This window comes from Crocodylus siamensis, chromosome 4 (genome assembly GCF_052110815.1).
Source record: "Crocodylus siamensis isolate JL-2025a chromosome 4, ASM5211081v1, whole genome shotgun sequence".
NCBI classification, from domain to species: domain Eukaryota; kingdom Metazoa; phylum Chordata; order Crocodylia; family Crocodylidae; genus Crocodylus; species Crocodylus siamensis.
In genome coordinates this window covers 115397218-115414180 of record NC_143398.1, presented here as the reverse complement: position 1 = coordinate 115414180, position 16963 = coordinate 115397218, and the positions used below count along the sequence as shown (strand labels likewise).

The window sequence follows — 16963 nt, the reverse complement described above, 5'->3', positions numbered from 1 at the left end:
CTGTGTAGCTTAGGTTGGAGGCATGTGTGTGGTTTTGGGAGGGGATGGCAGGTGAAAATAAAAAAGGAGGAGTTGAATTGTGTCACTTCTGGTGGAAAGCTAAATGGTGACACCTTAAACTCTCTGGATGGTGACACTCCCCAGAGCACTTCTAGTCAAGAAAAGGATCTTGTGATTTTTCCCTGTCCTATCAGTAATTCTCTTTACTTTGATCTAAGGGGTTAATCAGTACCAGAGTATTTTTACATTTTAGATCACAAAATATTTTTATCAGGAGGAGAAAGTGGTGATGAGGCCAGGCATTTCAGCCCTATGTGATGTACAACGAATGCAGGCAGTGGCCCGTTTCCCTGAGCAAAGCCAGAATGGAACAGCAGGTGACATCCTTGACTCCTAGTTACTAGCCTCTTTCTAGCAAGCGTTTCACCCAAAAGCATCCTCTTCACTGTTTAAGGTTCACCTTACAAGGGCTTCTCTGGCTTCCTTCCTTGTGTTTGTCTGCTCCTGCTCCTTTGTTCTGGCTGGCTCGCAGCTTCATCGAGCAATACCCAGCCTTTAGGCGCCAAGGAAAATCCTCAGAGGCTACCGCTTAGCTCTTGCTCTGGTCTTGTAGTGCAGGCTGTGTTTTCAGGCAGCGGATCCTGTTGTTCCAAGCCTGTACTCCATAGAGGGATGTACTTGTATCCTGAATGAATGGCATCAGTGATGTCCCTGCCCTGCCCCTAGTATCGGTGACGTCTCCCTCAGTCCTCAGCACAACCGTTCTCCGCCCCCTCCCCGTGCTTTAGGAAAGCTAGGGAGCATCCCCAGGGGCACCGTGAGCTGTTGCTCCAGGGTGTCGTTCTGGCTTTTGATCCAGGGTGTCAGATGTTCCACCTGTTTAGAGGGGAGGCACTACTGCCCGTAGCCACTAGACGCTGCCGAGCCGCTCTCACGCCCAGCTCTGGCTCCGCTCCCCGCTGTCACCTGAGGGACTGGCACGGACCCTTTAACGCCGCCCTGCGGCGCCTCACTGCGCTCTTTTTCGGATCTCCCTTCCATGCCTCCTATTGGCCGGCTCTTTCCCCTCCCTCCGCCCCTCGGCCGGGCGCGGCCAATGGCGGCCGGCCCTTTTTGTAACCGCGTTCGGAGCGTACCACGACTCCTTGCTTGGGGGGGGTGGAGGAGGTAGGTACCGTTCGAGTCGGACCCCCAGGGCACGGTCGGCGGGGGAGCGGCTTCCAGGCCCGGGGCCGCGGGCGGTGCGTGGCGCTTTAAGGCGGTAAGGAGCTGCCCGGGAGGGAGCTTGCGGGGGGCGGGTGCTCCCGGGCGCGCGGCGGCGGCGGCTCCTCCCCGTGTTCCCGGGCGGGCACGCAGCGAGCTCTCCCGCCTGCTTGCCGGGGAGCGCGGCGGCCGCGGGTGGGGAGCGGCGCCGGCAGCTGCAGGTGAGGAGGGCGGGCCCGCGGGCAATGGCTGGAGGGAGGCTACTGGGACGGGGCGGCCCGCGGGGTCCCTTCCCGGCCGGCCGCCTGCAGGCGAGGGGAGCCCGGGCAGCCTCTCGGCCGGGGGGAAAGGGGGCATCGGTACCTTGCGGTGAGCCAGCCGGAGGGTGGGTGGGTGTGTGAGTGCGTGTGTGATGCATGACAAGCTTTTGGAAGCTGAAGCTCACTTCATCCATCTCCCAGCCTCTCCGTAGGTGGGTGCGCACATACAGACGTACTTCAGCTAGTCTGTAAGGTGCAACACCCCACCACCACCCCGACTATCATTGACTTTGACCACACCACAGTAAACAAATCATAAAGCGAGTGGTGAGAAGAGCGGCTGGCTTGGCTGCACCCCCCCTGCTCGTCCCAGGTTTTGCTCTCCAGTTGAGGCTCCTGTGGTATTTTTTTCTTGCTGTAAAGAAGGGGGCAGGGGGCGTCAAGGGAGCTCTGTGCTGTTGCAGAGCCTGGATGTGGGGAAGTTCAGAAGCTCTCAGTGAAAGTTGTGGACAAATGTTAAGCTTTCAGTTTAGTGATTTGAAGTGGAGCTGTAAAGGACCCCTGGTTGACAGACGGTTATTTGATACCATCTTTTCACATGCTATGTTTTAAAAATTGAAGTAAATAAGTGAACGTAGCTTTTTTTCTAGCTCTGATGTTCGCTTGCACACAGTGAGGGAAAAAAATGCAAATCCAAGAAGTCAGTTTAACTCATACTCTTCACCATTGTGTTTTTGGCACTGATCTATTTGGGTTGCTTGTACAGCAGGGGCATGTTCAGTTGGTTAAAAATAACACACTTTTTAGTGGGAATTAATTCTTCAAAATCATGGGAATATTTATTTTGGTCTAGTGTTTTACAAAAACTTGTTTGCACAAAATCCAAACTTGGAGTCAAATTGGAGTTGACAGTGTTCCTCTGACCCGGCCAAGAAATCCACTGCATGTCTACAGCTTACAGCTCAAAGCAAATGTTTTACACCCTAGTCATAAACTAAACACATAACTTATGTTTAGTTTTACTAAAGTTTTACTTTCTAAAGTATTTCTCTTCAAGAACATTGAATACAAATCTAATTAAGACCTGTTTCTTGCTTTCTTAGAATATGTATACAGAATATAGATTTATAGAACTGCAAAGCCCTGCTAAAGAAAAAGGGTTAAATAGTATGTGACTATAACGTGGGAGCAAACCTAGGCACAGCTGGGCAAGGTCAAGTTGACATTTTACCTTAACCTTCCCTGCCTCTTGCTTTCTGTTAATGTGCAAGTCTGTAACTGTTTTTCTACCCGGACTCTCAAGAGTCTTATGGAAGTGTCACTTGAGAAACCTTAGTTGTTATGTGGTTCCTCTTTAGAGACTAAAGCATTGTTACTCATTTTGTGAGAAGGTTTAAATTGTTGTAAATCGCTTGGTAGTGCAGAGCAGATGTTAGATTTTTCTGTTCAGAGATTTTTCTGTTTTGACAGATCTGATCAGAGACTGATTTGTGGTGTGTGTCTGACTTTGCATTTTTTAAAGTAATTTCCCAGTACTTTGTGATAGTTATGGTCTTCCCTCAGCTTTCTCATGTGTATCTGCAGGGGCTCTGATGCAGCAGTTAAGGCTCTTTCTGTGGCTGTAACTAGAGCTACATTAATGTTTAGGCTAGATGCTTTTTTGTTGTTGTTGTTTGAGCAGATTCATAGATCTTGGGGGCTGGAAGGGACCTCATGAGATCATCAGATCCAGCCCACCTGCACTTAAGCAGGAATGACTGCTAGGGTCAAATGACTCCAGCAAAGTGTGTGTCCAGTCATCCAGATAAGGGTGCCTCTCATAACATTTCATTAATGTTGTAGGACATGGTCTATGGCAGTGGTTCTCAACCTTTTTTGTACCAGGGCCTATTTGTAAACATCAGTGGCCAGCCCCAGCCCCCCCCCCCCCGTGTGTGGGGCAGGAGGTGAGTATGTGAGGGAGGGGGCCCCAAGCAGCCCCTTGCAAGTTGGAACTCTGGCAACCTGCAAGGAAAGTCACCGTTTTCCAGGCTTTTCTCCTTTTAAAGGAGAATCCATTATTAATGTTGGTTGATCCATTTTTTAAGTTTGCTTGCAACCCTTTTATACAGGTTTCCCTCGCTTTATGTGGGTTGTGTGTATGCAAATTCACTCTTACACAATGACCCTTTTTATACCAAAAATTTGTTATATGCGAGGCAAATTTACACTTCTGTGATCGGTGTGGTCGAAGCCTGCAGTCAGCTGCTTTGTGCAGTGCACTGTGGGAGTGCTGTGCACCAAAATATAGTCTCCTGTGTTGAATCTGTGCTCCTTGCTCGTCTGTGACGTGTGTTTCTGGAGTTGCCATCCCCATTATGGTAACATTCACTACCACCCTGTGCTTGTGTGTAGTGTCTGCTGTTGGTGAGTACCAAAATTATCTTGTAAAAGTGATAGAAATGGGTCTGGGGGTCAATACAGTCAGTCTTGGAAGGTATCCCTATTTATTACATTGTAAAATGGGTTCCCTTTATGCAAATTTGAGTTATGCACTGTTTTCCAGCAACACATGTACAGCATGAAGCAAGGGAAACCTATATATTCCTGCAACCCACAGGTCAAGAAACGCTGGTCTGTGAGATGGGTGTAACTGACCGTTCGTTCACCTCCACTGGCAGTATCAGTAGCAAATGCTCTTAGAGAGAAAGAAGGGAGGGGAGGGCTTCAGCAGTTTGATTATGTGTCATCTAATCCTTATAATATGGCAGCAGTATGGTGGGGGATGGAATTCAATAGGCAAAACCCACTCTTGGTATGTAATTTCTACAGGTTACGTTGTTGTAGCTCTTACAACTTCATTTTTTGCCAGGAGAAATGTGGCTTAGCAGTTGGGGTTGGAAAAATCCACTTGCCCACTCCAAGGTTACGTTTGTGCTATAGATTTTGCTAACATGGCCCTCTATCAGGAGTATGATTTGTACTGGTGAGGACCCCAGTGCAAATGCAGTTATGTTGGCTGAATTATGTTTTTACCTATATTGTTTCTGTAGGTTGTACGGTATGTCTACTTTGTGGGTATATAGCATCACTGTCCAGGTGAGAGTGCTTTGCTGAACCAGTATCCCAACACAAGTAAAATACTGCTTGTGTAGGCATAACTTACAAGATTTTCTTAGGTTGATGGGGAAAGAACTTTTTTAGCATTTGCTTGAAAGGAAAATATGTTTAGCAAGTAACAGCCCAAACATGAGCTGTATGTAAATCTGTGCAAAGTGCCTTCCTCAGTCTGCACACAGTACCAGTACAGAGGCTGTTGCACCAAGATTTTCTAAGCAGCTTACTGAAACTAAGGAGGTATTCTTCAGTTTCAGGTGTTAACCATAAAGTTCTGACCAGCAGAAGGATTTAAAAATAAAAGGGGGTGATGGGGGAGGGATCACAGTCATTATGCTGCTAGTAGGAAAAGCTGCAATTAGTGGCAGAGACCAGCACTAGCATCATTCAGTGGAAAGGAATCTGGACAATGGAAGCAGAGTAAGAAGTTACCCCAACCATTGGCCTTTTTTCAGTGTTTCCAAAGAAGTGCTAATCTTCCATGGTAATTGTACTGGGGATGCTTTGCAAGACTATATCAGTAAAAGGAAAAGGATAATATGTATGAAAACCTCTTTATTCCAGTTGAGCTTAAACTAAGCACTGAATTCTGGCCTGTGTTCCTGCAGCTCAGGTTGTGGGAAGACTTGCTTTTGCTGCTGTCCACAGCACTACCATATCGTGGCTGCTTTCATCCTTGTGCTTGCATCCACAGCATGTCTCTAGCTTGACCAAAAAGCATGGTGATGCTTTTAGCAGTTGGGGATATTTGATGAGAAAAATGTTAAATTCCCAGGAGTGGGATGAGATGCAGGGAAGAAGCAAAGTAGTCTTGCTGTAGACTGGTGCCTGGACTTAAAAGATGTATTCAATCATCTGAAGTTTTAGATTTGGTAGCAGAAAGAAACCAAGAGGAAAATCTTACCCTTCCCCCCCCTCCCCCCATCTTGAAATAACATCAATTTAAAGTAATTGGGCAAGGTCAGAAAGACGCACAAAATTAAAGCCTTTGTTTTCCTGATGCAGTAGTTGTTTAACCATTTGAACACCAATATTGTTAACCTTTTAAATGGTATCTTTGCTATAGAAAAAGCTAGAAACTGATTTTTTTTATTATTATTTAGATTTATACCACATGCTATCCAGAAAGGGGGGAACTTGGGGAGAAGAATAGAAATTGCCTTTGCGAGGTTTGTACCATAGGTGTCCCATTTTAACTGCTTCCTCTCTAAAGCCTTGCATAAAGGCTTTGTCTAAATCTTTCTCTGTTTATAAAACAAAACAACCTTCCCACCCCTTTCCCCAGAGTTGTCAGCGCTTTGTCTTTGATCTGTAAAGGAGAAAATGTCCTGTGCTGCTCATAACCATTCAAAACCCCTCTAAAGAAATAATTTTTCTTGGTCAGTGGGGGCTAACCACTATGGCAGGCCTGATGCAAATTGGCCCACTACCCTCCAAGTGCCACTCCACCCCCTTCCCCTGACCGATGGGCTGCTTTATTTGCTTCCTGCCCTATGTTCCCTACCTAATATGCTCCTATACTTTCTGTTCCCCTCCCTGCCTGTCAGAGTGTTGTGTGTCCCCTCCCCTGCCTTCCTGTGCCTCATTGGACTCGCCTGTTGTCTTACCTATGGTTGGTATCTGTTGGGCAATGTTGCAGGGCATTAAGGTGACTGCTCCTTTAAGAGCAGAAACTGCCTAGAGAGAGGGCCCTAAAAGCCAGACAGAAACCCCACAGGTTACTATGGCAGCAGGCTAACAAGGGAATTAGCCTGCACCTGCACCCAGTCAGCTGACCAGAAGAAGGCAGGGCCCTGGGCATATATAAACCCCAGGGCTGAGACCAGCAGGAGTTAGTTCTCTGGCAGCAGTCAGGGGAAGGAGCCTCCAGAGAAGAATTGTCCAGAGATGCTGTGGCTGCTTGATATGCTGCATATAGGGCTAATGGGGCTCCAGGAACTCACCAGACACCCTGGCCTACAAGGCACTTGGGTACTGTATGGGGGAGTTTGGCTCTTTTAAAGGAACAGAGTGTACCCTGAACTGCTTGTATTATGTTATAGCCCCGGGGCTCATATTTTGGTGGTTGTTTATAAACTGGTGGACTGGGCTAAGGCTACAGGGGAAGGAGGAGGCCTCATTGGGGGCCCACTACAGTGTGGAGAGCCCAGTGCCGGAGGGGCGGAGAGACAAAGGGGCTGCAGAGAGCCCAGTAATGACTGGAGGCTGAGCTGGGCTAGGGCCTCAGAGAGACAATGTGTGAATGCCATCCATCTGTGAGGCTTGGGGTGTGGTAAGGGGGCAGTTTTGGAGCCATGCATCTAGCCCATAAGTGTGAGGGTGTTCTGTGAGGCATCCATTTTGAGCAGGACCCAAAAAGGGGTCCAGGAACCCACAGGGCTTAGCGGGGTCCATTCGGACTGTGTTCAAACAAACTTGAGGGCAACCTCCCTATTTATTATAATTACCAGTAAGATGTGGTAGGTGAGAAAATGGGTGCCTGTTCGGCAAGATTGGCGTGGTCATGGAGCCCTAAGGGCATCGCGGCCATCCCTGGGGACCCCATCCCGTGACAGGCAGGACCATTTTTGTTCTATGTTTGTACAGAATATAGCACAGTGGAGTTCTGGTTCCTAGCTAGGGTTACCAAGTGCTCCAAGACCGTTAACTCCTGTCAATGGTGCAAGAGTCCCTGACACTTGTTTCAGTGCGGGCTGCTTGGTTTTGTCAGTGTTGTTATATGTGTATTACAAACCTAATTCAAGCTGGGAAACAGCCCATTTATTGCATTTTTTTTTTCTTTCTTGTAGCTAGTGCTGTATTGCCCTTTATTGTCTGGCCGTGTTGTTTCTACAGTAGTTTCTCTGATTCTGCTGGGTTTTGAAGAGACTTGAATACTTCAGATCAGTTTAATTGAGGAAACCCTGTCAGACATTAACTAACCTCTATCCCTTTCCATAGCTTTTGAAGTAGCTAATCACAGAGTACATAAAGTTCATTGCTAAGCTGTAGGGACTGTTGATACTCTGACATTGTACAGGGAATCTTTTGCTGAAGTAGACAGGGCAACAACATTTGTACTGCTATATTGAACTGCTCAGCTTCGAAGAGCAATGAGTAGAAATGTTGATGGTCACTTGAGTTGTGTGTAGTTCTACTATTTTTAGCCCCACAGAAACTATCAGAAACAATGCAGCAGTCAGAATTTGCAAAACTGGTTAACGTAGGCAAGGCCTAGATGTACAGTTCTGCTTTTGCACAGCAGTTGCTAATTTTGTACTTACAGTTGGGCACATGTTCAAGTTTGCCCTTCAGCACTTGCACATCCCTGACACACAGTGCATCTTGTGCACGCCAAAGCTGTTTACACAGTACATGCTGTGCCCCAGGACCTAAAGTTTTATGTCATAAGGGGACACAAGGTGCATGCTAAATGCATCCTCTGGGTGTTGGCCTTCAAACTACTTATCTCCTCATCAGCCCTGAGGCTGGAAGTTATTGTAGTGTGTGCCCTTGTGAGGCTGGAAGTGATTTCATTTTTATTAATGCCAAGTACTCTACAGAACTTGCTTTTGAGTAGGATAGCTATGGATCTGTTGGGAGTGCCGGCTATTTGTTGCCAAAGAGGTCATGTCTGAGGCAAACCATGCTGGAGGGCCTTCTGGGATCTAAGCTGGCAGTCACAGGATTGAGGATGGTGGCAGGAAATTGCTCCACAGTGAACTGGAGGTATATGTCTAGAGGCTTGAATAACGTGATCTAAACTGCGTTTGTTAGTTTACCCAGATCTTGAGCAGCCATCCTGAGCCCAGAACCAGCACTGAAGGGTGTGTCCTCTGAAGATGAGTGGGATGAAAGCTGTCATGCTTCTGTGAGAGCCTACATGAAAGAGAACTTTCAACAAGTGCCTGTTTTTATTTAATGAACTACAAAAAAGCCCCATAAAGCACTGAAAATGGACCAGTTTAAATTTTAATCAATTTAAAAGCTGGATTCAACATGCACTTTGGATGTAGATAAACCTTTTTCTCCTTTTCTGGGTGGTCTGTCCTGGCTGTTGCAGCCTCTGGCCTTGTGCCTGCAGTGGGGAGGTATAGAGGTAAGAACATCTCTCATTTGTTGTGGGGGATCTGGATGGGTGGCAGATAATAGAACAAGGAGCAATTATGTTAAGTTGTAGCAAGGGAAGTTTAGGTTGAATATTAGGAAGAACTTTCTCACTAACAGGGTAGTAAAACACTGGAGTGGGTTACCCAGAGAGGTTGTGGACTCTCCATCCTTGGAGGCTTTTAGGTCCCAGCTAAACAAAGCCTTGACTGGGATGATCTAGTTGGGGATTGTCCTGCTTTGAGCAGGGAGTTGGGTTAGATGACCTCCTGAGATCCCTTCCAGCCCTAGTTTTCTTTGATTCTGTGACTGATATTTGATGAGCAATGGAGCTAGGTGTTTGTCTGGGAGCTCTGTACAATAATTTGGAAAAAGATTTCACCAGTTGTTACAAAATAAACAAGCCTCTCTTGAGGGACAAGACAGTAGTCAGGAGGTGTATGGGACTGCAGACTCCTTTAAATAAAACTGTTGCTTGTCTTGCTGTCTTCACAGAACAGTGCCATATTTGATCCTACTAGGGGAGCTAGAGAATGGCAAATGGCTTTCCCAGAAGTGTGGAACACTTGCGCCTTGCACCAGATGAGCAGGGGGAGGGTCAGTTTGCCTCTTGGCAGAATTTCAAATACTAGATATTTTATTGCCCATAAAATGAGTCTTGTGACACAGAGTGCATATGAAACATAGTGAATTATCAAGCAGAGCAGGGTTGCTGGTGTGACTGGGGCGCAGGGAAGGCAGCTTCTTGCTAGGTAGCATTTAGTTTCTGTAAGAGGGTGACTTTCAGCAGTTTTCCTTACCTTGGGTATGAATGGAGCACTCAAGGAGGTTGCATGCTGCCATCATTGTGGCTGGTGAATGATGGGAATCTACCAAGACCTCTGGTTCTGGTAGAGCAGGGAAGTAAGCTTCAGCCTTGGTGTTCATGGCTTTCTGTTACTAAGGTCTTTCTGTATGGCTCTTCAAAAGCTCCTTAGGGAGATGGATTGTTTCCTGCAACTTGGCTGTCATTATTTTTGATGCTATTCTCATGGCTTCTGCATTGGATACAGTATAGCTGTTGCATTACACCTGTGCAGTGGTTCTCAACATTTTTAGGTGTGAAGCACCTCTCAAAAATGCTGACTTTAGTTTTCATGTGGTTTGACTACAGAAAACTAATAAAGCAGTCCTTTTGTTCCAAGGAACTTGGAAATACCACAACAGGTCAGAATGTTTTAAACACTGAGTGTGCCCCCCACAAGCAGAAACGTGTATTCTCTGGGGACAACTAGCAGCAGCACAAATATGGGCCACTGTTAGTTGTCCCTGGGGAACACCTCTTTATGTGCACTGTGGCGTGCAGCATGTTTCCCCAGGTAGAGCAGAAGAGGGGAGGCTGGGGCCAGCACCTGGGCTGGCCCCATCGGCCTTACCTGCGGTCCTGGAGGCCTCCTGGGGCTCTAGTAGCAGCAATCCAGGTGTGCAGAGCCTTGGCAGCAGCTGGAATATAACTCTGACCAGCCAGGCTCTGGTTTTGGATGGTGCATGCTGCAGCCACATGAGCCACACAGCTTTTTTCTGGCACTAATTAGTAGCATGGCAAATGCCTGCGTGTGCAGCATGTGTGGTTTGCAGCACTGCAAACCACATGGGTGTGCTTGTCTAGACACACCCTATGAGTTCCTATTTGAATCATGTTTGTACACCTAACAATACTAACATTGTGTGGCACCCCACAGCACAAAAGAGTCTCAAGGCACCCTCGGATGCCGTGGCATCCTGGTTGAGAATCTTTGCCCTAGAGCTTAGAAAACCCATCCAGGATAAGTGCTCCATTATGCTAGGTCATTGGCGCTCAAACATTTTTGGGGTTGCGTATCTCTTTTTAAAATCTACTGCTGTGTGCCCTATGATTCTGCCATGTGGATAACAGAAAATAACACATCTCAATTGCCACATTGTAACTTTCTCAGCAAGGGGGGGGGTAAGTTTCACTTTTTCCTTTTTATTTCCCTTCCTCTTTCTGCTTTCCCATTCCTTCCTTTTGTATGTCCCTAGAATGTTGAGCATACCCCCACGGGTGGGAAACACTGTGCTCTGTGCTGTACTCTGTGGGGGTGTGTGGGTGGGTGGGTGGGTGCGTGTGAGAAATAAAGTGCTCTGAGAAACTTACAATATAAACTGATGAGAGAGGGAAAGGTGAAAGGAAGCACATATTATCCCAGTTTAACAGATCAAATAAGTGCCAGCAGTCCATGTTTAAAACTAGGCAGTGGAGGCAGAGGTTGGAAAATCCTGGCTTCAAAGAAAAGATTGTTCACTGAAAAATAAGTCATAATGAGGTGAGACCCATCCTTTGAGGTATTCTGTGGCGGCAGTGAGTACAGCAGGAGAAAATATGGTTCATGGTAGATGGGGAGGAAGGCACTAAGGTTGGTGAGTTGTATGGAAGTTCTTCTGTCCCAGAATGACAATTTTCCTGCTAAATATACCAGGCTTCTTACTTCACGGGTATATTTTCTGGAGTGATTTAATTTGGATTAACAGTTGCCAATTTTGGCATTATTCTGTCAGAGAGGAATCAATTTAGTGTTGAGTTTGAAATGCTGTTGCTACCGCTGTGCTTTTAAAATGACAACCTGCTCAGACGGTATCATGTGAGGAGTTTCTTCTTTTTGTGGAGGATGATGTAGGATCACTAGTAGCTTTAGTGTTAGCTGTTCTCTGGGGTGTTTATTTTAATATCAGCTGGAGATGTAGCCCTCTGTATGCTTCTTTTGGGGATAATGGTCACCAAAGCTCTAGGAGAAGCAGAAGAGAAATTTGCTTTTTACTAGGGTTGGCTGCAAACTTTCCTCTGCTGCTGCCTTTCTAGAGAACCAGAGGTTTTAGATGCTCTAAAATTATTTGACAAAATCTTGTGTGTTTTTCCTCTAGGAAAGCCTTTTATGGAACACAAAAAGTACAAAATACAAACCTTGAATTATTTTTGTCCAAACTTTTTTTTATAAGTCCAGAAATAAAGATTTCAAGTCAGAGGTTTCATGGCAGTACCTCACATACCTCCATTCTTTTCTCCTGTGCCCCAGAATAATGATTCTGTCTCAGAATAGTGATCTCTTCCAGGAGGGAGACTTCCCCCTTTCCTCACGGAAGGAAAAGCATAATGTGTCACAGTGGGACCAGGGAACTACAGCTCCCATAAGCAACTCTGTGACTGCACTTTTTAAAATATTTTTGTATTAAGAGGAGAAGAAACACTTCATTAACGCTTGCTTGCTTGCTCGCTCTATCAAGACTTGGGCTTTGAAACTTTCCAACCAAGTTACTTTTTTTTTTTTTTCCCTCTCCAACTCTTCCCCCTGACCCCCTCCTCCAACTCCTGCAGTGTCCAGGAGCTCCCCACCATGACTTGTCATGAACTATGTTGTCTCTGGTTGCCATTCCTGTGGGGATAGGTGAAGACCAATGTCCTACGGGAAACAGGTTGCGATGCAGCAAGCATTACAAAAGAGGTGTAGATTTTTCTCCCCAAGTCTCCATTAGTTTGCTGCCCCAGGGCGCTTGTACATGTGATGAAAATTTAGGTGGCTTAATGGCATTACACGTTATGTGAGTTTTGGGGGTTTTAAATTGGTTTGTATCGTCATAAAGTAGACCACATTCCCAATATAGCTTAGTTTGCAACGTTGCAAATTGGAATGTTGCAGCCATTAGTCTATCAGCTCGACCCCCCCCAGCTGTGGGATAGACAGGGAGGCTCTGCTGGAAAAAAGGATCGGGCCCCTCACTGCTTTTGCTTTCAGCAGCCCCCTGTGGCCCCCGAGGAAAGGGCTGGGGGATGTGGCAGGAGGGCGGCTGTGTGTGGTGGGAATGGTACATCAGGTGCTGGCCTTGGAGAAGAGTTGGATCAGGCACCTTCAAGCTAGGGCAGCACCTGGCCTGCTAGCAGCCCACCTTGCCAGGCCCAAGGGGTGCCACCAGGCTGTGATTCGGGTAGGTGACAGTAGTACCCCCTTGCTTTCCTGGGGGTGTGCGCAGCAGCAGGAGCCACCCCCCTCCCGATATGCCTCTGGACAAGCTGCGGTTCCATCCTGCGCCCTATCCTGGCTGTGCAGCCCCAGCCCCACTCCCTCACTACTGGGGCCTCGATCAGCTTCCCCCACTTTCCTCACAACAGACTTACCAGCTGGATCCAGCTGCTCTCCATGCTGCTGGGCTGCACTCCTGGCTGCCTGCGTGCTGTGCGTATGCATGAGACATTTATCGACCGCATCAGCCAAAAAAAGGCAATTGCCCATATAAGAAAAATGGACTGAATTGGTACCAATCTGGTATGGGACCAATGTATCGGTGCACCTCTAAAACAGTTTTTCCTAGTGTGTTCTGTGTATCCCCTATGACCTTTTTAAGTTCCCCTAGGGGTACACGTGCCCCTGGTTGACAGCCACTGAAATAGAGTAACTGTACTGGATTTCTGAGTCAAGGTTTGAGAAATGCACATGGAACAAGCAGTTACAGATCAGTGACACAAGGAAGTAGAAGCAGGGAGAAAAACCCAAGGTATAGAGCACAGGATCCTATTAAGGTCATCCTGGTACCTAGGTCAGAACTTGTACCGCGGAATAGTCAGTCCATCAGCAGTTGATAGACTGCACTCCTCACTGAGGCTGACTTCTAACTGTTGAGCAGAAGTTAATCTTGGAGGGAAAATGGTGAAATATTATCAAAGAACATAGTAAATTTAAAAGGATTATTTTCTTCAAATCCTTCATTATGTTAATCTTAGGCGCCTTATAACAGCCAGTGCAACTTTCAGACCCTAGTGTGACTTAAAACTAAGGGCCTGTCTGGCAACCTAATCAATGAATGGGAGTGGTTCTCAGGTTGCCTGCTGAATAAGGTAGGTGCCATTTACATTTGGTTCAAAGTTGGAAGGTTTATTTACAAATGCCTGGATTAGACTTTTTTTTCTTTTGTGAGTTAAGCTTTAGATTCTGCAGCAAAATGTTAAAAAGTTGAGGTGGGTCATTATATAATGTACTGCACTGTCTTGTTACTGGTGAGGGGAGGCTAGTCCTGAGGGGTCAGGGTGTCTTGGCCTGGGGTCTGGCTGTCATTAGATCCTGGCTCCTATTCCTGAAATTGCTACCAACTTAATATCTTGTATTGCTTCCTCTCCCTGGTTCTGTTTCCCCAAATGTACAATGGATGTATTCTGTATAATAGGTTCTGAGATTCTTTGGCCATACATGTGCCTGATATTGTTATTTGGTATGCTGGTCTTTCCTACCCCACTTCTCCATAACAAGCATGTTCTGTGTCCTTGGTTTTTCCCTTACTCCAGCAAAATGTTTTAGGTTGTGAGAACAAGGTCGTGTCTGTGAGGAGAACTCCTTGTGTGTGGCAGTCTCCTCCATGAAGAGGAGTATTTGGCAGGCATTTGCTTTTTATGAAGTGATAGCATTCAGACCCTGCAGAACTGCATCTTCTAGGGAAACTGTTACAAGTGTCAGGGGAGAGGACCCACCCTCAGCCCTGCTGCAGGGTTCAGAGGAAGTTTGTTTATTTTTTTATTCTAGGGGTGAGGCACTTAGGTGGCCCTTTTGGAGGTGGGCACTGGTGGGTGAGGCTGTCCATTACTGTTCAAGCATTAAAACTGAAGCATTTTCTTAATCTCCAGAATTGGTCTGTAAATCACTGTGGCTTGATTTTTAAGGGTGACCTTGTTGGGGGTGATGGGGTTTGAGGTGAGCCTGTCCCAATACCAGGCTGGGGGTTTCTTTTTAGGGGTTAAAGCTGAGTAAAGTGGGCTGAGAGCAGCAGTCCTTACTTAGGTCCGTGAGTAATTTCCTTTTATCCTCAATCTTTGGCTCATTATTTGCTCCATTTATTCTCCCCTTTCTGGAGGAGGGGAAGGGGTTTATCTCTGTTTTTGCTTTACTTGGTTTCCTGTTTATATTATTCTGCCCCTCTCCCTCCCCCATCCACCGATGTCACCTCCCCGTGGCAACTTGTCGCTGGCTCAGAAGCTCTCCATAAGGGTTCCCCACCCCAGAGTGTGTTGTGTTCAGCTTGCAGGATCTGCTTCTGTGAGCCTGTGCCTGCTCTGAGCACTGCAGAGAGCACAAGGAATGCAGAGCACAAGGGGGAAAACACTTTTCAGGCACACAGAGTATTAGAGCTGTCGCCCATTTTGCTGCTGGCAGGCTGTCAGCCCCCTGGGGTGAGTGAACATATGATGCAGTTACATATATATTGTTTTGAGGATGGAGGGAAATCCAGCAAATAGCTATGCTGTTGCTGAGAATGTGGGTGAATATGCAATGAAGCCTGGGTTTAATATGGAGTCTGCATATCACAGCAAACTGGCTTTGATGTTAGAGCTGGAACTTGGCTGAATACCCAAAGAGAGAGAATACAGGAAAACAGATTTTGGGGGTGCAGAGAGATTGGTTGGAAAGGAAAAAGTAGGGCGGATTTGGGTCCTCATGACCTTGAGTGTCCCTTTCTGCTACATCATCCATATTTAATTGGTACTTGGATGAGTACTGCTGCAGGCGTCTGGGTATAACATGCTTCACACCTCTTAGGGAGCCCTTTTGCTCTTTGAACAATATCTTAAGTAATTCTTGTCACCTTCTTTTTTTGTACATCTTTGTTAAAGGCTCCAGTCCCCTGGGTTCCTGAAATGACAGATACATTGACAAGATTTTTGCTTGGATTTCTATGGAAATGAATAGACTATTTTTTTAAATTTTTTTTTATTATTGAAATCCCCCTGCTTTCCCCAGACAAATGAAACTATAGATCTGCTATGTGTCTGCAGCAATGGTTGCCTGGCAACTAAGAGGCAGTCCAGTTTAAAAAAAAAATGGTTATAGGTCTGCACTGCTGAGTAGATTCATCCTTCCTGCACAAGTCCTTGCTCACTGTTGGAATGCCGTCTTGCTGTTCTTTAGCTTTGGGGCATTGGTGTTTTTTACTTTTATCTCTTACAATTTTTTTATACTTTCCATTGTTTGTAAAGTCTCTCCTAGAAACAAGCAAACAAAATTCCTTTCCTGCTTGACTTTGTGCTTTTCCATTGGAAGAAGTCAGCATCCTTGGGCTGATATGGTGGTGTTATTACAAACAGCACAGTTTGGGGCTGGACTAACCTGCTGCTGTACTGGCCTCAGCGGTTACTCCCCCCCCCCCCAGTGCTGTTTGCTTTGCAAGTAAGCCTTTTCTCTTTTGAATAACTAAAATACTTAAACAGGAGCAATAAAGTTGTAGTTAAAATACCACATCAAGAAATGCTGTCAGTACAGCTCTGGATACAATTTTACTTTTACCAGGTTACCTGAAAAGTAAGGGCATTCCTTTCTTCTCTCCTCTTCAGACTCTCCTATGTAACCCCTGTATGGAGAGATGAGATCATTATAATTGACTTTAAGAGGGAGTGCAGAGTTGCTGTAAACCTACACAATCCGTTGTAACTTTAATCTGTCTGCTCTTTTCTGCAGCAAATGGGAGTGAATCCACAGTCATTTAGCAGTAATTTCATTCAGGGATAACCTCTCCCAGTTTTGCTTCCACTTATTGTGAGAGATTGTAGACGCATGACACGGTTACAACTGATCAACCAATGCATGTTCTTAACTGGTAAAGCCCTCCCCAGCCCCTCTTATTTTGATAGTTGTCTAAAGGTATGGACAGAGAGAACTTCTGAGGCTCAAGGTAGTTCCTGCAACCTCCTCTTGCTTATAAGATTTAGCATGTCAGTGAACTGTCTGAAGACTTCAGGTTGTGTCGAGTCTATTGGGCAAACAGCTGGTTGTAGTCTGTTTTATTGTGTACCTATGTAAGGAAAAAGATTTGGGCTTATTTTTCTGCTTATGCAAGAGCCCAGGTGGAGTAGGGAGGGGGGTGATGTTCATTGTTGCTTTCACATCCTCTCCCTGTACTTTGCTCTCTAGTCATCAGGATTTCTCTCCACCCTGTACATTGTTCTTCTGATACAGGTGGTATTTCCTTTCTGCCAGCTGGAACTGTTCCCTTCATTGATTTATGACTAACTTGCCATTAGAACTTCTATGCAAATGATGCGCTGAAGTGCCTTTTCATCTACAGACTTTCCAAGTGCTTTCCAAAGGGCTAAGATCCCTGCCCCCATTTCTCAGATGAGATAAGTGAAACGAAGAGGTAACACAACTTCTTCAGTATCACAAGATGAAAACTTGGACAGCCCCCTGTGTGAACGGTGCGTCCAGCTTAATCAAAAGTTGCAATCTTTACAAATGCACAGATGGAATCCACACACTGGGTGATAATGTGGCTCAGATTTGGAAGTT

At 46.1% G+C, this 16963-nt stretch overlaps 1 protein-coding gene across 15 annotated transcripts in view; it reads left to right on the top strand.

Annotated features, from left to right (window-relative positions):
* The first annotated feature begins 1141 nt into the window (after positions 1-1141).
* The window catches only part of MICAL3 (microtubule associated monooxygenase, calponin and LIM domain containing 3), a 231236-nt gene continuing 215414 nt past the window's right edge, over positions 1142-16963 (top strand). For 14 of the 15 annotated variants that reach the window (XM_090043486.1, XM_090043484.1, XM_090043487.1 and 11 more), the window contains exon 1: positions 1315-1424. The gene's annotated coding sequence lies outside the window, so the exon portion shown is untranslated. Of the gene's footprint in view, positions 1262-1314; positions 1425-16963 lie in introns of those variants that run through there. The other variant, XM_090043473.1, reaches the window with a different exon arrangement.